At 39.2% G+C, this 21,260-nt stretch overlaps 1 protein-coding gene across 5 annotated transcripts in view; it reads left to right on the top strand.

Annotated features, from left to right (window-relative positions):
- The first annotated feature begins 4,613 nt into the window (after positions 1 to 4,613).
- Positions 4,614 to 21,260, top strand: part of LOC100647940 (5-hydroxytryptamine receptor) — a 168,931-nt gene continuing 152,284 nt past the window's right edge. For 2 of the 5 annotated variants that reach the window (XM_012315707.3, XM_003400253.4), the window contains exons 1-2: positions 4,614 to 4,838; positions 12,503 to 12,772. The gene's annotated coding sequence lies outside the window, so the exon portion shown is untranslated. Of the gene's footprint in view, positions 4,839 to 12,393; positions 12,773 to 13,993; positions 14,177 to 21,260 lie in introns of those variants that run through there. The other 3 variants (XM_048411474.1, XM_048411475.1, XM_012315706.3) reach the window with 3 other exon arrangements.

Raw genomic sequence — 21,260 nt, 5'->3', positions numbered from 1 at the left:
GCGTGCTTTAATTGGTACGCCAGCGATTCGCTACGGCTCCTCGGAGTATCGTTAACTTTTTAGATTCGCATCGTGACCTCGCGAACAGAGCTTGCGAAGTTTGGCGTCGAGGAAAACTTATTTTTGAAATTTTGGTAATTACAGGAAAGACGTAAAAGTATTTTTCACGGTCTGCCTTTATTCTCGATTGCGGTTAAATAACGAACGAAAGGAATTGAAATTATTTTTACAGAGACAACGTTGGTTAGTTAATGAATTAAAAGATTTATTGAATTTTACAGTACGTTATTCCTAGCGTTAATCCTCCAGATTATCCGCAGATCTTCATATTTTCCTGTAGAAATGGCCGACGAAATTTATATCTTGCGCAGCGCAAAAAACACGACGCGTCAATCGCATGGTTCAATTAGCAAGACAAGTAGAATTCGAAATTTTTTAATTCAAAAACAATTGTGTTGACAATTTCCTTTATACCGAATTTTGGTAACTCCGGTTCTTCTCAGCCGCAGTGTGTCCGTAAAACGTCCGTAATTGGTACCATCGTTTCTCACAGATCCTGATAGATATTTGTTTATTTCTTGAGATTGTTCGACAGGGTAAATGCATCACGCCAGTGGAGTTTGTGTAAATCCTCGACTACTCCCTTCGAATTCGTTACAACTCCTTCTATCTCATGGATATTTATTGCAATTCTCGCGGATCCGCTTGAAACTTGCAGAAATCCGTCGTTATTTCCAGCGAACTTGATCTAACCTACACCAATCATCTCCGATTCATGGGATACTACTTCAAGACGCTCGAGATCGCAGGAACCTTCCTCTGCTACTATATCGAGCTTCAAACTCCTCCCCAACACTTTGAATTCATCGATGCCCGCCCTGTTCGGTCACAATCTACTTGAAACAGTTCCGATTGACAACATTTATCGCCCAATTTAGTCGATAACTTGGAAAGGTGATACTCAGACTATCGATTCGTTTCCAGATGTACGTGCCTGTTCCTTTTCTCAGCTTTCGTATTTATAATCAGCCGATCATTAAACACATATTTAATAGCAAGCCGCCAGTTCCGCTGAATTTCAGTTTGTTGATTTTTTATTATAGCCCATGCTCGACTGTTTCTCGGCAACGAGCATTTACGACATCGAAATGTGCAGCCATTTGTTATTACTGGAAAATCGAGCACCGATATTTAGCCGATATTTAGCCAATATTTGTGCAATATTGGCCTCGCTTCTCGTTGATATCGCTTACCCGTCTATTCAACCTGTCGCACAGACAAAAAGAATTCTTCGTCTTGGACTTTAAACGCCAGTTTCCGAACACACACTAAAATAAGTAAGAGAGAGAAAGAGATGAACGAAGGATGTAATTCCTCGAAATATAACTTCTTCCAATGAAACACGTTATCTTTAGATCGAGATTGAAATCCAATAGCGTGTCCTTTATTCCGCTAGAAGTTATTAAAGCACCTCTGCTATTGATATCATTCAATGAGACGCAATTACAATCGTTGAAATCTCTAGCAGCTTCTCTAAGTTAAACACCATCAAAAATCGAACGATTAAGAATCGTTTTGTTATCCCAACTGCTTCCTAAAATGATTCACCGCGAAGAAACGTTACAATGATTCCGTGAATATTGTACATTCTATTACCATTTCACCGATGTAATAATAGTCGCGTTTCGTTATGGTATTAATAAAATGTCCAAATGTTTTTAGTATAAGACACGTAATATATTCATAAAATATATACGAAAATCTCGAACAAGGATTTATAGTACATTTTGGTCGAAATTGAATCAACTGTAGAGTATGGTTCTACGGTCGATCGTTCTGGTACACACAGCTTGCGGATATTTCGTCGGGGCAGATATTTCCTTTCGAAGGCCATCCAATGTTGAATACAAGAAGCACGTTAGGTTTCTGAAACTTCTAGAACAGTGTACCTTACAAACTGCTTTTTCCCAAGATGTGTTCAATATGTTTTGGTCTCATGTGCAAGGTCTCCAGAGAATCGTAGTTTTTCAAGAAATTCCTGAAGCATGGTGTTTTCCTGATCGATTACACGCCTGTATTCTCACACGTTGATCAGGTTCGCTACTAGGTGATTAAAGGGCACCTGAAGCTTCGTCGACCCCGATGTAACAAAGCTCCCTACTATCGATACATCCAGCAGGAGAGCATTGAAAATAGAATGAGGGTGTCGATGCGCTCGTCAATGGACAATCCAGACGTAATGTACATCTTTTTCTGAGCGAAAAAAAAAAAGGATCGTGCGTTGTTTGTTCATAACGAGGGAGAAAAACAACGCGTCCGTACGGCGAGCCACGATAAACCGCATAACGAATCGACTGTAAAGCGATGGCCTTTCGATCTCTCGCGTTACGCACGCCGCGTTTTATCTCGTTAATACGCAGAAAATTTTACAACGCGTCCGCTTAGCAAAAGCTTCGCTGACGGCCCTGTCATAATCGAGATCCGATAATGGAAAATTTGGATAATCGAATCTCGGTTAACCGAGACGTTATTCTGCCGGGTCTCTCTCCGCTGGAAATCCGGCTGTGCGAGCGTGAACGTTTTAACGTCGTTCGATGCTAATCGGCGAAATTTATTCGCGTCAAAAACTCGAACAGCCCGCGGAAAGATGGCAGTTATACGTTTTTATCGCTCTTAAGGCGTTAGGAATAGTTAGATTCGACCCTGGCGAGATTAATGGCACAACACGTGCCGAGATAATCTTTAGGACAATCGGTGAATTTCAGATTTCGAACGTTTACGACAATCGAATGATGATATACATTTGTGCAATCGCATTTTTATTAGTATGTCGTGCTGTATTTCTCGTATTTCGTGAACATTCCAGTACGTTTCTTCAGTGAGAACCGAAAGATTTTCCGGGAGAAGATAGTAGTAAAAACACGAAGTACAAACGTATCAACGAGTAGATTGTTATAATTTTTCTGCGAGCAAAGATTCTTTCAGCTATACAATCTCGTTATAAATGAAACTTTGTCTGGATTAACTTAGATACTTTAAAACTTGTGCGTATTATATCTTGTACTATTATGCAAATAGTTTCGTTCGTTGTTGAAAGAAAAATCCATCTCGGAAGGGTTAAGTCTGGTTTACGATGTAAATGTGATTTAGCTGCTATTTTTGCACTTAAAATTTTTTATACGTATTTTTATCTATTTCTTTCTACTTATTACGAGAACTGTTACAGTTTCAAAATGATAGATAACTCGCTTTAACTGAGAAGAGCAGCGCAGAAAATTATACAGTTCAGTAATAATCATAAATCATAGTACAATCGTTCTAATCGTTCCAATTCCACGAGAATGTCCGCAAGAAAATTCTTCTCTTTCGATGTGTCATAGGTCGAACCACTGCTCGTTAAGGGAGTGGGTCGGGTTAATCGTACTTGGTGAAAAGTCACGTCAACGCTATCGACGACAATTCAGCGTCTCTGACAGGTCGAGTCGATCAAATCTTGGAACGCTTCGGCGAGGAAGATGGAAAAGGTGTGGGAAAGTCAAGAGACCGTACATCCCTCGGAGGACTGGCGGAGTTTCCAAAGAAAACAGTTGCTGGTGACGAAGTTGATTCGATGCTTGTAATTCTTCGAGAATCCAAACTCGAACGTTTTCTTCTTGCTTCTACTTTCCGTCTCTTTCATCCTGATCGTTTCATTGGACAAAGAAGCGCGGTAATTTAGATCGCTCGTGATACCTCGCGATATTTCCTTGTCTTCCTCCTTTTTATTTTACAGTTTCACCCTATAAGAAGTTTAAGATCCAGCAACTTCTTCCGTCTGATATTTGCCGCTGAGAAATTCTCCGTATCATTTACAAGAAACTTTTCAAAATTGTCTGGTCTTACTAAAAATATTTCTTCCTGAAACAGGATAGAATATTAATCAGTGAAAATCTTTCTAAAGGTTTGTTCGCAAGACAGAATTTTGATCGCGTTTTTTTACGTTTAATGAAGTTTCAATTCATGCCAAGCGTTTGTGTGTAATAGACAGAGAGAGTTTCGTAACGCGAAGCCAAATTACTTGTGAACTATTTCTGCGAGAAAATATTTCAAATAAAAATTGAATATAAATCAACATATACATTTATTTATATATACAGTTACATATATTTCAACGTGTCTAATAATATAGAAGACATTATCCTTTTTTATTGTTCCAATTGTACCAACTATATACGAATAGGTCATCTTTTTCTTGTTTCTTCAAAAAGCTCTGCAATTACTCTCATGCGCACATTCACGAAATACCTTATCTCCATTGAGAAAACCAGAATACCTAAATAATGAATATTCAGAGTATTTATCTCCGTCATTAATCCCGAATCGCTTGCACGGTGGTTCGCTGGACATCTCGGAGTAGATAAGGCGTTCCAAGGATGGGTGACGGTGTAGGTGGCATCGTTGGCCGTGTAGGGTGGCCGAACACTCGAGTTGTCGGGGGTTGTAGAGGGAGGATGGAAGGTTGCCGCGAGGCGAGCCGAGTTAGCGCCTGCGTAATACCACCTCTGTCTACTTGTCAGCCAAGCAGAGCTGCCACCACCCTGCCCGCTTTTCCTCTCGCCGTTACTCGATAACAAACTCCACAGTACCAGTACTGGCACGGTACTCCGGACCACCGGGTCGCCCGAACATCGCGCCGTTTCCATCGGGAACCGTTTTCACCGGATATCGATATCCGTGTTTACGCGACAGCGCATCGACGGCCGACGTTCGACTCGGGTTTAACCGGATCTGAACACGATTTTCGACCGGGTGCAAAACGATCCAGAGCTGGATCTGTGGCAAGTCAACGCATCACGACGGTACATCCTTTCGTTTTTCCTGTGACAAATGTCTCTCCTTTAACATTCATAATGCACGTTTCTTCATTTATTCCGATTCGTTACAATTTACGTGATTTTCGATCGGTCGCGCACGATCCAGCGCTGGATCCGCGGCAAGACAACGCGCGATGAGCACCCTTTGACTTTTCTTTTAACAATTTTCTCTCCTTTAGCAACTCTAACGCATGTTATTTTTTCTTTTTTAATTTATCGTAATTTGTTAGAATTCACTGGAAAGGTTGCATACGATCCGATACTAAACGCGTGACACGTCCGAGCGAACGCGTCACGACGGTAAATCGCTTCGATTTTCCTATGACGAATTTCCCACCTTTCGCATCCCTAACATAACGATTTAATCTATCTTAATTTGTTTAAATTTATTTGTGACTCGTTATATGACGTGAAAGTTTCCAAAGGATCGAACAGATCTAGCGCATTAGAGGCAGCGTTTTTGTTTTGAAACTTTAAAGTTTCTTTCCAATTCGAATGAATGCCTTAATGATCGACGCGAGGAAATGGCATACCTCTCTGCTGATACGCTTGTTATGGTGTATAACTTGTTGCTCGGTCCTGCACCAGTCGCTTGGATCGCTACTGTGATTTTAAATAAATCGCGAGTCGAGTGTTTGAATATCATGTTACCAGCAGCCTCGTACGCTATTCCTGTAATCTATCTATTCTTTCATTTTTGGAAGGCCATTTATGGATTCCCGTTGAGAAGTTCGATAGACGGTGCAAGGAGAGGAGGATCGACGAGACAACGAGGAAGGGAAGAATCACGGGGAGTTTTCCTCGTGTTAGACGAACCCTCTCGTTATTTACGGCTTAGGATGACCGATAGCAAACACGCTCGTTCTATCTTCGATATTTGCTCATTGGATTATACGCTTTCCCTTCCCCCCTGCTTCTTCTGAGGGTCCAAGGAAGATCGAGTTTCTGTCGATCGAAGGTTCAGTGACACGCAAACATTCGCACCTTTGTTGGCATTTGGGAACTCGAAACTCCTTTACAGTTTCAACTTCGACAAAGAAAAGAAAGGGAAGGTAAAAAAGGAAAAACGTAGCTGAACGTTTCTCTCGTTTTCCGATTTGCATACTACTCCAAATGGACAAACTACTCGAAAACTTAACTGCACGGAGAAACTCTTGAGTTGTTCCTTGAAAAAAAAAGAAAAATAAAAATAAAAGAGAAGACGAGAAAATTGGTGTCCATTCAAACATAGCTCGATAATGGAAACAAATTGGCAAGTCTCGGAGACGAGTGTCGTATCTTTACGATTCCGTCGCTCGTTTCCTGTTTTTCATCCTGTGTTTCATCTCAATCGAGAAGTTTAGAGATTCGTGGATCAGAAATACTCCCACGGAAATGAAGTTTTTCCGAGCCCTGGTTCTCGTCATTTCTGCATGCTCCTGTGGAAGAGGTTATTCGCTTTCACCAACGCGTTTCAATGTCCATCTACGACAGGAGAATAAAAGGTGCACGCGGAGAAAGCGGCAGTGGCTGATCGTCGCTTCGAGGTGAGATCGTCACGGGTTTCAATTTCACGCGTGGAAATATCGTGGGCCGTAACTCGTGTGTTCTTTCTTCTATCTCGTTTCTCCTTTCTGGCTTCCCTTCGTCATCCCCCTTTTGTTATTCTCGCACTCCGCGGGGAGAAGTCGATCCCCTCATGACCGAGCCCGCCGACAGATTGAATCTTTCGTTCGCAGATCTCTCACTCGTTGGCAAACGCAGCCCGAAAAACGAAGGGATCTACTCTGGGAAAAAAAAGCGGTCCACTTTTCGTTTCAGAGCGAATGCCGCTTTATCGTTGCGTTGTTTCTCTCCCCCCTTTCACTCCTGTCACTATTTTAAAATGGAAATCCGGAATTTTATCGCCGCTTCTTCCGCTCTAAATTCTGTCTCGTTGCCTTCTCTGCTTTTCCGTGTAAGTTAGTGTCCTTTAAAGAATAGAGGGTGGACGTTCATTTTACACGATCGAAAGTTCCATCCTCCACTCGGCTTTAATCCTCTTTCCTCCTTCCGAAAGATTCGATTTCGAGATTTAGCCGGCCGATAAATTGAATTTGTTCTGAGTTGTCCACCGGAAGGGATGTTACCTCTTCGGTCAGCAGAGGTTTTGCCATCGTTTCATATCGCGGTGGGAACGTTTGATGTCGTAAAGCGGCATGTGCATTATGATCGAATTGGTAGCATGCGACCGTGTGTCCACGGAAATCGCGTTATCATTGGAATTCCGGATCTCCTTGGACCGGTTGTCACCGTGAATCGCCATCGAAATCGTTTTCCACGTCACGCCTTTGATCGTGAGCTCTACGCTGAAATCTAAATTCTACGAACCACCGAATTTCCAGCTATTTCTCTGATCACACTGATATCAGGCCGATTCCTAGATCCAGTCAGCTGACAAATTGAATTTTTCTTGGCTGTCTCTCCGGCTGAAACGGGCGTTTCCCTTTTATTTATTAAAATCCCTACGATCTGACCGAGGATCTCCTTTCGTTTAACCAATGGCAGATAAATCGAATACAGCAAACAGCTGGATCAAGGCTGTACGGTTTCTTGGTTCGCTTCGAATCGTCTGGAATCGCTCCGAGAATTAAGCAATTACGGCTTCTTTCGACCGGCATTAACCTGACCTCGATCAATTCTCGCTCCCTGCAGCTTCTTTTTCTCGTCCATCTGATTTCAAACTGTCTCTAAAGCTCTCCGTCTCTTTCGTTCTGGACCCGACTAACCGCAACAACATTGTCTAGAGTTTTCCCATTAAAGAGACACGTCGCTGCTGTTTGCACGCGATGCACTGCTTCCTCAAATCACCCTGGGCGGACTCTGCTATTCACGCGAACAGACGATGACACGCGTCGTAATTACGGAATGGTATTTACGTTTACTAGTTCAAGTTCCACTGCACCGTTTCGTTTGATGAAACAAACCATTGTTGTTCCCTGTCACCCGAAAGCTTCCAGCCTTTGTAACACAAAGTCGACGATTAATCGAAAATTCGCTCATCAGATGGCGAAAATCGATCTCACCAGAATCTTCTTAAGCCATTAAATGGCCCCTTACGAAATTGAAACAAAGCCAGAGACACGAAAATTTATTATTATTCATTTGTTTCATACGGCGAGCGATAGAAATATGGCTATTCGTATTAAATAAATTCTTACTAAATTATACATAATTTACCGAAAATATCTTGTAACTTCTATATCTATTTTCAGATTTATTCAAAACTTTGCCAATATAATCATGATAGTCCAACGAGACTAATGAAATTGCAGAATGTTTCGCACAAGACACACGATACATCGTCGTTTGCTGTCATCAGAAATCTTCGAACCTTTCTGCCACGACTTCGGCGATTAATCGAAAATTCGCGTATATAGCGGCAGCTCTCGTTCTCATTAAGCTTTCTCGTTTTCTCTGACATTCCGATTGTTCGATTCTGTCTTCGATAGATTTCGTATCTACCAAAAACTCTATCTGCCAAAGACAGACCACCTGGTCTGCCGCCTTCCCTTCGTTTCGATTCCGTGGAATATTTGATCGCGAAACGAAGGAAATGCATTGACTTCTAACGAGCCTATATTTCCTTAGGCAGTTTCCTTTCCTCCCCTTGCTAAGGTGGCGAGGAAATTTCTCGAGTTGCAGTTTACTGGGTCAATGGTGAGTATTATTCGATCGGTTGGTCATTCTGTGACTTCCCTTCGCTTCTTTTATCGATATAGCTGGATGGGAATCGATGGACTATGAAGAAATTGAGAAAGTAATTCTATTCTCTACGATATTAAAAGAATGAGATAGTATTCGAACCCTTGCTGACATTCTTTCTCTGATTTATTAACACTATAATGTAACTTCACTGTCATTCTTATATCCGTAAAGTTTGGAACAAATCTGAGAAAATATACAGAAGTTACAATATATTTAGTATAAGCGTATATTTCGCAGATATCAAGAAAATAATTAAAGCAGTTAATTATTCATTGTAACAGTAATAGATTTCGATATTCAATTCACCGAATTTCTTCATTTTATCATTTCCAGTTTCACGTGGTTATCCGTACGGTAAATTAATTTTTTATTACGTATTAAACGTTTGTAATAAATGTTTTGTAACTTCTATATACATTTTCAGATTGCTACGAAATTTTACCAATATAATTACGAAAGTCTTTTCTCGTTAAGGTGACGATGAAATTTCACAATATTTTACATAACACGTACGATATGGATGTAGGGGTTTTCTATGGTGAATTGTTCAAATACTTTCGCGATGTAAGTTTCGCTTTTTTACTTTCATATAGAATTCTTCATCGTTGTGGCCAGGCGATGCTGAAATTTCTCTGTTGTAAGTTGAAGAGATTCCTGGGTATGACTTCGAGATTCCATCGTAGTCCACGAGATTCTTTCGTCACGTTATTCGTCGAAAGAATAAGAGAAATATTCGATCTGCCGGCGATCGTTCGGTGCTTTGTTCGCCTCTCGCTGGCGATTATTAAAATTTATTGGTTTATCGAGCATGATGACCCTCGCTCGGCAGAACGTAAGGTCGAAGGATTAAGAAAGGTCGTTAACAGGGTCACCTTTATCCTCCATTGCGTGCTAGAAATACTTGAATAATTCTACGTAATATGTTACATAAGGTGTCGTAACCCGTTTGATGTTTCTGCATGCAGTTTCATCTTCTTTTCCTCTTAGAAAACGATAGAAACAAGGACATTATAAGACAACAATTTGTGGAAGAAAATTTTCTTCCGCGATGCTCCTCTGGAATTCTGAAGTCTTTCTGGAATTGCTGATTCATAGCAAATCTTTCGTCTTGAAGTATTCATATTTTATCGAATTTTTAGAAAAAATATCTCATTTCAACGTAAACTGTAAACGACAGGAGAGGAACACATTTTTATTAATTTGTTGATTTTTAATATCCTTATGGCTCGTTTTAATATAAAACAGCTGAAAGTGGAAAGAACCTGTCAGGTCCAGCCAAAGGCAAAATCGCTACAACAAACGCTGTTTTAATGTTTGTATTTATAAATGATATTTTAATACTCGGATAAACGATATTGTCTAAACTATGAGGTGGACGGAAAACTACATTACGTTCAGCCTGAAAATCAAATAAAAAGAGAATACTCGTAGCACAGGTTTTATCGACAATATTATATTCTACTAAATTTTTAAACCGTTCTACTGTAAAAAACGAAAAATGTGATTCATCGTATATTCTTCGTCTACGCACTCCAATTATTTTGTATATTTCTAGAAAGAAATGTTTCTCGTATATACAGGGGATTCCCGGTGGAACGATTCTGTTCTATTTGCTTTTCATTCCGCTTATTAAGCGCGGTCGCAAATTTTGCTCTTGATCCTCTTATCGGATCCAATTCGGTCTGGCGTCTTATCGGCCTACAAAAATTCCTGTCGCGGTGCAAGGACTTCATCCCAAGGAATGATTTCCTTAATCCGCGGCTAGGAACGAGAAAGAAAAATAGAAGGAAAAGGGAAGAGGTCTCGGTAGTCCATTGTCGTCGGCGATTTTAAATCGTAGCGAGTCAATTAATCCGCGCGGTCCTCCTTCCTGAATGTTGAATAACGGCTGCCGACGTGTATTAATTGGAACTCGATGAGAGGATTAAGGACTAAGTGGCTGGCTGACCTTTTCCTCGAGATGTCTACCTTTTTCACCGTTTCACATCGCTGGGTTCTGCTTCCTTCCTCTCTCTCTCTCTCTCTTTCATTTTGTATTTTTCGTTTCGATGAACAAGCTATCATTAACTTTTTCTTACCTGGTCGATGAAAATAAGAAGAGAAGAGGAAACGTAAAAATTAATTGCCGATCGAATGTTAGATCGTCGATTGGGACGTTTCGTTATGAACAAAGATGGAGCAGTTTGGCGTGGAAAGTATAAGATTTTGAAATCTGGGACAAAGTACGGCCATTTCTCGAGGAAGATCTCGAGTCAGTAGTAACGAGATACTTCATTCCAGTTCCTATCTACTTTGCTTCTGCGAAAGAATCACGATATTTCTGGATTCAATTGCAGCTTCAATCCGTACAAAAGCCACCCCTATACTTTAACAGATTTCGCTCGAGGACCTCGAACCCCTGTCCAAAGACGCAAACGATTTCGAAGTTTTGCTGGAAAATAATTTGCCAGCTGCTCGCTGAGCAAACATCGACATGCTATCTCAAAGTCGACGAAGCTGTCTCAAAACATTGCCCGGTCGTAAGTTCATAGAGTTGAACTCTTCGTTTCACGATAAACTAGCTGCGGCCGGAAGTTCTGGCTCTGCAGAGAGGAACCTGCCTTCCTGAAAGCGCACGGAATACTGATAGGAGCTCGTGTAAACCTGTAACACTCCCTATCACACCTTCCTCTTTCGTCATTCACCCCAAACACTGCGATTATTCTAGAGAACCACTGTTGGCTGTTCGTAACAGTTAAAGAAGCAAATTTTTCATAATAATAAAAAATACTCTAATAGGATATTCACAGATTATTTCTAATAAACATCGCGATGCCCCGTTGAATTTTCGTTCGGACGAATAGCAAGAAATTTATGGAGCTACCAAAAAAGAAAAAGAAAAATAATAAAATTGTACGAGCAGGATACAGGTACATAATGAGGAATATTATCGTAAGTGGAGAAAATAAAAATAGAACATAGGAGGGTCACGTTATGGTGATAAATACATCGTACTTTGATTCACGGAAATGTCATTCATAAACCTGGTATATCGATTAGACATTCGAGTTAACCCTGCTGTGACATTTGAGTCGTTTTCCATCGGATCGTATTTTTCTACCCTTCGAAAGTTTCTTAAACTTGAGGAAAACATGGGGAAGAATGTATTTATAAAGTTATATTTATAAAGTAACAATCGTGTGCTACAGATTTTCTTAAAACATTGCAAGATTTTTTCTCGTTTAAAGTTGAAACTGAAGTACAGCCGAGGCATAAAATATTATCACGGGAGCCATAAGCATGATTATTTATGCGAGTGATTATTTATTAAGTGTGCAATAATTTGTAATTAATATCTTGTAATTTCTATAAATACGTATCTTCGGATTTGCCTGAAACTTCTCCAATATAATCATGATAATCAAGTCCCATGGCGGTGCTAATGAAATTTCAAGATTTATCGTACACATAATATATTCATAGGAAGTGTCTACAAGTGTTCGAATAATTTCGTGGCCTGTGTAAATCCTTCGAGGACCGTGGCAGGGGTTAAAGAGGGGTTGTAGTTACATAAAGACGACGAAGAAGTATACTTGAGCAACCGAGGTATTTAAGCAGCCAGGGTTAAATAGGGGTCGTAGTTACATAAAAACACACTCAAGTGTACTTGAGAAACCAGGGTATCTAAGCAACTAAGGATTAAACAGGGACTGGTAGTTATATAAAAACACATCGAAGTGTACTTCAACAGCCAAGGTGTTTAGTCTCTAGAATAGTCGATGATGAACCTTCTCCCCGTATTGCGAAACGTCGAACGAAAAACGGGGCCGGCCAGGTGGCTGCTACTTTCAGCTGCTGCTAAAACGTGACCCGACACTAGATTATCGGCCGTCGTGATTGGGTATTCGTTCGAAATAAATGGCCGCTAATGGTATTTCTGGTAGGTGTCTCGGCCGATAATGCGCGTATCCGGTGCAGCTAGCATTAAAGCGACGAAAACAACGCGTTGCTAGCCACTTCGTCCGTCTCGCTAATGATTCAACGTTTTAATCGTTCTCGTCAAACTATCCACGACTGCGAGTGGATCATCGCCGTTTGGATCACGTACCACCGAGATAAGGCATCCTAGACGAGCAACGTCGCGCATGCAGACGATGCAACAACGATGGTGTGCGTCGTCGTCCGCTGAGATTCGCCTTGCCTAGAGATTTCAGGTATGAGCCAAATTTTCCTATGAATTCACAGCTTCCAGTGACTTTTGTGCCATGATAAATTACTGATTCATTGTTTACGGAGGATATGGTAGAGGCGGGTTGGCGCTCGTGCGGATATAATATTCGAGGCTGATATATTCGAGCTTTGTCACGAGAAATACACTGGGAAATTTGTTTTGTTGTTTAAGGAAGGAATTATTTTTGCTTGAAAATGATCAAGTTACGTTATGTATACGTTACTGATAAACGGCAGATGTTTATGCAGTTAGAGGAAATCTAACGTGTATCGTATAAAAATTATGTATTTAGTGAATGAAACTAAATTCTTTGTCTGGCTTCTATCTGTTTTTAATAAATTCATAAAATTATGCATTTGCATAAGCATCCGCAATCTGCTTATCAACGATGAACCGGTATTTCTAGAAGGATTTTCTTCTCTTCGTATCTCTATAGATTCTCGTAAAAAGCTGTTACCCAGAGCTAGAGATTTTTAGCATTCTACGTATAATAAATTATTATCTAGAAGATTGGATATTTTCAAAGAAATCATGCATACAATAAAAATTCTAATATTATTCTGCAATTCGCATCGAATCAAACCGTGATACTTTTGTATTATTCAAGAGCGAGGGGCATTTAATTTTGGCAGAGTATTCCCTTGTATTTTTTAACTACTCTATTTACCATAACTTTTTACCTACCGGAATATTCGCTTGTATTCTTTAACCACTCTATTTACCATAACTTTCTACCTGAAGGATTACGTATTTCAAAAAATCTTGCATTAATACATATTCTAATATTATTCCGCCATTCATATCGAATCAAACCGTAATACATATTACTTTATTATTCAAAAGCCTGGGGTATCTTTCTAACCAAAATGTTTCGGAATTGATCGTAGAGAAACGAAAACATGCGCATAAATTGTCCATGAAGTGTAAACATCTGTGCTCGCGTTCCTCATCCAGCGAAAAAAGGGACGTGTTCGACGAACTGTGATATCGTATCATTGCTTGTCAAGCGCACAGGCATTTCTTTTTTCTGAACGTCTTCCATGTTATCGAAGTCTGTTTTGGTTTTCACTCGGCCGAATAAACAATTCGAGAATCGTAGAGTTCGACAAAGATCGGTTTTGGGATGTGTTTGGGTCGCGTTATTACTCCTCATTGTACGCAGTTTAGTGTTCGCTCAGCCTTCGAAGTGCGCGTACGTACCATGGCGTTCTCTAAAATTTCTAGAATATTTATAATTACGTTACTTTTATTAACTGTTGGCGTGCCATGCTCGTTTTACGATCGCGGTTACGTGTTAAACCGATATATTTATTAATTTTAAACACGCGAGTGCTGTAATCACAAGGTTTGGCGTACCCTCCGGCAATATCCCGTAATCTGACAATGAGTGAGTAAGCCCGACAGAAATTTTCCAATATTTAATACCATCGTAAACTTTTTATAGCTGTATAATAGCATACGTTATATAATAGTCAATATATTCATTATCGTTATTAAATTCGTCGAATAAAGAGAGCGATTGATCGAAGGGAAAGCGGTATATGACGAAATTTCAACTTGAGGAAATTGTGAATTTAATTAATCTTTAGATTGGAAACATTTTTACGGTACCCTTAAGCTCAAGACGCGAAACTTTCGTGCCCGATGCGTTTCTCAGTAGGCGATACAAAAATTCACGTAACATCTTCGAACGTTCTAAATTAAGGTTATCAGAAAGCTTTTGTGGAATAATATTTTTTGTGAGAAATTCAAGCCATTCGAAATAGCCCGGGTATGGAACACTCGCTTTTACAGTTTAAGAGTTAAATTTTAACAGAGAAATCGATGGTCTAGTAGAAAGGTCTATTCTACAGATTGAAACATACCGTTATGTGCATGCAAAATTATTTATAAAAATTTAGAAGATCGTAGCAAAGAGTGATAAATAAATATCCGTTCAAAAAATGCACCTGTGCTGCTATTTTCTTATCAAAGCATCGATTAATTAAAATATTTTAATATTAAAAGAATCGTATATTTTCTCCGCTTTTTTCTTAATTTGATAGCAAATAATAGTAACTAGGAATAGATAGATAATTAACAATACAAAATTAGATACATTCATTCTCTTTACTACAGGAATTGAATAGAGGCCAATCGGATGAAAAGCGGTAGAAACCATAACTTAAGAAAGTAAACTTTTAATAGAGACATTTGCATGCATTTAAACATTAAAACGCATTGTTACGCTTATTCATAAAGGCCTGAAAATTCCTAAGAAAGCTCCCCATAGTCCAAAACGCTTGCACCACATTTCCATTTCCAACCCATTAATTTAATTATCGCATTTTCATTAAAACAATTGAACATTTCGTTGCTTAACTAAACGACGAAAGCCAGGTATTATTTCCTGTAGAAAAAAAGCAAAAAAAAAAGAAGAAAAAAAGAAAAAGAAAGAATTCCCGCGAATAGGAGCGTTCGTTTGTATCCAGAGAATGCTTTCGAATCGAAAGGAGGCTTTACTCTTGCGTTTTTCGTTCTGCCGATAGTAACAAAGAAATTTATGCGTTCCCATTCGAGGCTTTTATTCAAGCCGCACCTTCCATTTACCCGGTGTACGGATCGAGAGGCGTCCGGTTAACGATTCTACAGTCAACGAAGCTTCGTTCTTCGCCGAGAACTCGGTTAATTGCGCCGATAGTTTCGTTTCATTAGCGACTAAGCTATCAAATCGTTTTGCCATCGAATACGGGATTTGCTGATCGTGAGTCCACTTGAGCGAAGAATAAATGAACTTGCCGCGAAACACCAATGGTATATGTGCAAATAAGAATAGAAATTTCGCCAGAGCACGTGAATACACGGTTCAACTGCAAAGATAAAGCATCGAGGGGTTTACACCGCACAGGAAACCCCTTTGGCAATCTGAGCTTACCCTCCACGTCGTATTTCCTTCTGTTTCGCATCTTTTTGTCTCGTCGCTGTAATATTTATTCCGTCCTTTATTCTATTTACACGCGAACGTCATCGAAACGATACACCGTCGTCGATTAATATTTCACTCGGTTTCGATCCGATCGCAGGTCGACCTCCGACATTCCTACTTGACACATTACGTAAGAACATAAGAAACATAATTTCATAATCAACTTGAATCGTGGCTCCTTATCCCTCGAGGACGAAACGTTTTAACTCGTTGACTGCCACGTGAGTTTTATATAGTTTGACGTGGGAGTCGTGATACATCGAAACAGGCTATATCATGGGATTTAAATTTTGAAAAATATTACACCGTATTTTGTGCAATTTTATCTGGCGATGTTATGTAAATCGTTTATATTGGTGAGAACTTTTTAGTCCATGAAATTTGTCTTGTTTGAATCATTCTAAAAGATTTTGTAACGCGGGTTAAGTTGAGAGTGAACGTGTTAATTAATCAACTCGTATTAGTTTTCTTTTATATCTCTATTGAAAGTAAATAGTTATAACGATGTGTTTTATTAGATATATCTTAAGCAATGAAACAGTGTATAGAAAATAAACTTTCAATGTATGTGATTTCCATCGAAATGTTCTAGTAATAACTTTCTCTGGAATGATTTTGCTATTTTTGCAATCTACGCGTTCAAACGATTCGATTAATGTATGTATAATATGTCGTATTTCACAAAACGTGGCTTTGCTAGAAACATGCATATAAAGCGAAAGACAAAATTAATTAATTACGAAATTATTAGTTACGCGAAAGTTATTAGTTTCGTCGTTTGCGGGATTAAGTTTCGATCGTAAGATAAATATTATGTGCGGCGATGAAAGCATTATCGTAGACGAATTACTCGTTTGTTTTTCAGCGAAAGCTATAACGAAAGAAAAATACCAACCGATTTACAAACACATATTTCGAATTGAAATCTTCTCTTCGCGACGTTTTGTTATTATTAAAGGTATTAAAATATTGCTTCGTTACAGTTTCTCGCGAAACTTTATCAATCTGTGAACTATTTTTAAAAACCGTCATCATCGATCCTAACGGTTTAAACTAACTTTTTATTTTCAACTATGTTGTATTAGGATATTACATTTTAGTGACAAAGAAACATCGATACAAGAAGGACAACAAGAATTTATCAGATTCTACGAAATATCAAAGTTTCATTAAAAATGGAATGTGAAGTTTGCCCTCTGGGAACTTAACTTTTCAGTCGAAACTTATACTCGTGAAATACTTATCAAATAAAATTCAACGACACCAATTTTAAGTTTTAGCAATCTTGTCGTTCAAAAGTGACTGTATGAAAAAGATTACAAAATTTTGTATGGATTTCTTCCTCATATGAGTGTTAGATAGATCGTTCGTCTCTGTTGCTACTATGAGCGTCACTGGACACTGTCTCGTGGAAATAGAAAAGTACGAGCAATATTCGTATTGCTTAGGCTATACGTCTCTGCACTTATGCAACCTTCGTGATAGATGTTATTTGGCACATTATAAATTTATACTAAAGCGATATTCCGCTACTCTGAGCACGATACGTGTTTAAATAAATAACACGACTTACCGTCTAAATGGTTATCGCGTTAAAACAAGTCATGCAGTACGCCAGGAATAAAAATAACTTTTGAATCAATGGATTGCTAAACTCGAAACCGTCATACTTCGTTCCTATTCATTCGCCATCAGAAAATGCAAAGAAAGTTAAAAAAGAGGAAGAAAGAAAATAATCTTTCAGAGGAAAAGTTTACGCAAAATGGACGTCGAAAAACGTTTTTGAACTTTCGGCTAATGGTTTCGAATCGATCTTGCGAAAAGCTTGTCGTATCATCAACGAACGTGCGCGATATTGAAACTCATTGAAAGTTGCTGATTCTATTCAACTTACGTACGAATCTATCGAGCAAGTTTTCCATTGAAGGTGTTTGATCGATCAAAGTGTGTCTTATCTCGGAAGTCAAGGGTGAAGAAAGATCAAGGAAATTTTCTTTGAAGAATAGTCATCTAGGAAAGGAAGTTGGCTTGTCCTTGCGGTAAACCCCTTGTTCCTTTAATCTAGATTTCTCGTGAATCTCACACGGTGCAGCCTCTTTTAAAGCTCCGTCCGCCCAAAGAAAAACGGCTAACTTGTTGAATTCGCGTTGAAGAAGAGCAAGCTTTGAACCGGCTTCGGTCTCTTTTCTTTCGCCGTTTCAGAGGCCAGTCAATTAGTCCGTGATATTTAGAAAGCCTCGACTCGTGCCCGTTTTTCTTCCCTTCGTTCCTTTTTGTTGAACAAACTGTCCTGTGTTTGATTTTCGAGTGCTCGAGTTCTACGAATGCGAGTTTCATCGGCCACGATATTGTATGCTGACAAATGATCTTCCTTGAAGTTTATTTTGACTAATTGTTTAAGACTAAACGAACAAGATTAATATGATTCTTGATATTTAGTGACGCCTGACATTCGTTTCTTTTAATTAAGTCAATTTGTTCTTCTTTTACCTGATATTGAATAAGATCTTTTTTATGCAATTTTATATTTTCATGAACATAACTAAAGAAATGGAACATAAATAGACATTTGTTTCATCTAATAAATGTATACTTCACTGTTAAGAAATACTTCACTTTGAATATTTTATATCGTTGCGTATATTATGAGCATTTTGTGCTTTTCTGCACCTTCGAGTCTCTCGTGAATGCATAAAAATCCACAGTCTGCTTGTAACTAAAAATCACGCGAAAAATCACTTGTCTTAATGCGGTCACATAACAAACGTGGACATACGCGATACGATGGAACGTTGAACAGAAGAATGAATGTTAACGCGTTAAAGGGTGGCAATTTTACAGAAATCGCAGACGATAAGATGACAAATTTCTCCTTTTTTTCGGGGTATGCCGTATTTCAAAATCTCTATGTGTTTCCTTTCCCGTGTGATTCGAATAATAATTCAACGAGGCCGACAATCGCGCGTTTCCAACGCCATAGAGAAATAATTGTTTGGCCCAATTGAATTTGCATCAGAAGTCCGTTATTACCGTAGGGAAAAAACGGCGCTCTTTTTATTCATTAAAAGTTCGGAATCCCATTCGCGACGATACAATTTCGAGAATAACGAGACAACGTTTCTCCTCGTTTTGTTGCACTCCGCGTAGCTTTTCTATAATACTTTCGTCTCTATCTTTTTTCCTTTCTTTTTTTTTTGCGCGCGCGCAACCATCGTTCGAACTGCGATTAACAGAGAGACAGTCGATGTTAACGGTATGGTTGGTGGAAACGTAGATACGTTTTTCGAAATCTCCGTTCTATTTCTGCCGATATAGACGATGCTTAACGAAACAAAGGAAACGAGCGACGAGTGACACATTTTAAAGAAAAAGAGAGAGCAGCGGCTGCTCGTCGGTGCTTGAATTCAGTGGCTGGTGGTTCTCCCAGGGTGCTCGTCGCTTTTTATGCTTTCCCGGTGCACGTTCTTCCGTGATATCGTCAGCGTAAAGACCGGATATAAAGATCGAGGATTGGTGTGGGTCGAAAGAGAAGGAACGAGAGACAAAACGAAGATTTCTCTCGATTTGAACATCTGGAACGCGATGTCATCGTGTTTTCAGAGCTGCGATAAACATTATACTGTATATATCAGGTCTGTAAGTATGAAACCGGAATTTGCCTATAGATAGCCCTAGCTGATAATGTAGTTATCGCGAAACTGCGTCATTGATGCCAGAAGTCTTTGTTGACATCTCACAAACATTTTCGACTCAGAACGATACAAGTTTCATACAACAGCATAGTTTGTAATAGCGTTGAACATGTCGAATTTTGTGCCTGGAAATTACGATTTGCGCACAGCATTGTTTTTCTGTTACCATTTGAAGAAAACTGCCGCAGAATCGCATCGAATGCTTGTCGAAGCTTACGGTGAGCATACTCTTGGTAAATCACAGTGCTTTGAGTGGTTTAAAAAATTCAGAAGTGGCAATTTTGACGTGAGGAACGAAGAACGTGGATCAGAAGGGTGTGATCTATTATGAGCTGTTAAAACCTGGCGAAACCGTTAATACTGAGCCCTATCGACAACAAATGATCGATTCGAATCAAGCTTTGCGTGAAAAACGACCAGAATATCAAAAAAGGCAACACAAAGTAATTTTGCTTCATGATAATGCACCATCACATACAGCAAAACCGGTTAAGGAAACGATCGAAGCGTTCAGTTGGGAAATACTTTCGCACGCGGCTTACTCACCAGACTTGGCTCCGTCCGATTACTATTTATTTGCATCGATGGGACACGCACTTTCTGACCAGCACTTCAATTCTTACGAAAATGTACGAAAATGGCTCGATGACTGGTTTGCCTCAAAAGAGCGACAGTTTTTTTGGCGTGGCATCCACCAATTGGCAGACAGGTGGGAAAAATGTATAGCTAGCGATGGGCAATACTTCGAATAAAATATTTTTAATCATTTTCATACAATAAACGTGTATTTTCTATACAAAAATTCCGGTTTCATATTTACATACCTGGTATATATCGTAGTTTTTTTTTTAAAGATACGATCATTATGAAAAGTAGGAAATTTCATGAGGTTCGATTGCATCGGGAATTTCTCGGATTAGTCAAGAAATTGTGAAATTTTCTGAGAAGCGTTCTAACATGGTAACGTTGTGTCTTCGGAGTCACGACAAGCAGCGTTTTCTAGACATCGTAATTCTTTCTTTTTTTTAAATGTTATTCAGAAATGTAGAAAATTCTACGATATTCGTGCACACCCAGAAGATTTGATCAAAGTGAAAATTATTAACCAAGAATTTGTAGAAATTGAATTATCTTGAACGCGATACGAGACGATATCGTATCTTCGGAATCACGGCGTTACGTATGTTAGTCTTTTATAAAATGATGATCGAGCAATTGAAGAATTGTACGTGGTTTAATTTGCATCGAGAACGTTTTAGCAGCGTGGAAATAATTAACCGAGAATCGGAGATTTATCGCGTTGAACCGCGTGGAAATATCGATAACGAAATTTGAACTGACTGAAATTTGTCTATTAGGTAAATGTAGCTGTTTATTTAGCTACGTTTACGTCGATTGCGTGCGCTATATCCATGGTCAGTTTAGTAACGCGTAGAATATATAATTTAACGGGTGTCGCGTAAATGCATTCGGAAATTTATTAATCGAAGTTACGTGGCATTCATTTGTACCTACACGCGTCGTGGCGCTTCGATCCCGAGGGACAGCGTTCCTCGAATTTACGAATTATTTCAATGACTTGTTAAAAGTCGAAGTTCATTCAAGAATTATCAGTCGACGTCGCTGGCCCATGAAATAAGTTTCGTCCTGACAGCAAGTCGATCTGCTTGCAAACGCGCACTGCCTTCAAATTCCAATCTCTTGTTTTCGTTTGTCACGATCTTTAACGTATTTCTCGGGAAACTTTTATGAATTCGTTTTACGTGGATTTGATTTTTTTTTACGAAAAATCATTCAGTTAATTTTCATGTAGG

This window comes from Bombus terrestris, chromosome 13 (assembly GCF_910591885.1).
Source record: "Bombus terrestris chromosome 13, iyBomTerr1.2, whole genome shotgun sequence".
NCBI lineage: Eukaryota > Metazoa > Arthropoda > Insecta > Hymenoptera > Apidae > Bombus > Bombus terrestris.
This window is presented reverse-complemented; position numbering and strand designations above follow the sequence as displayed.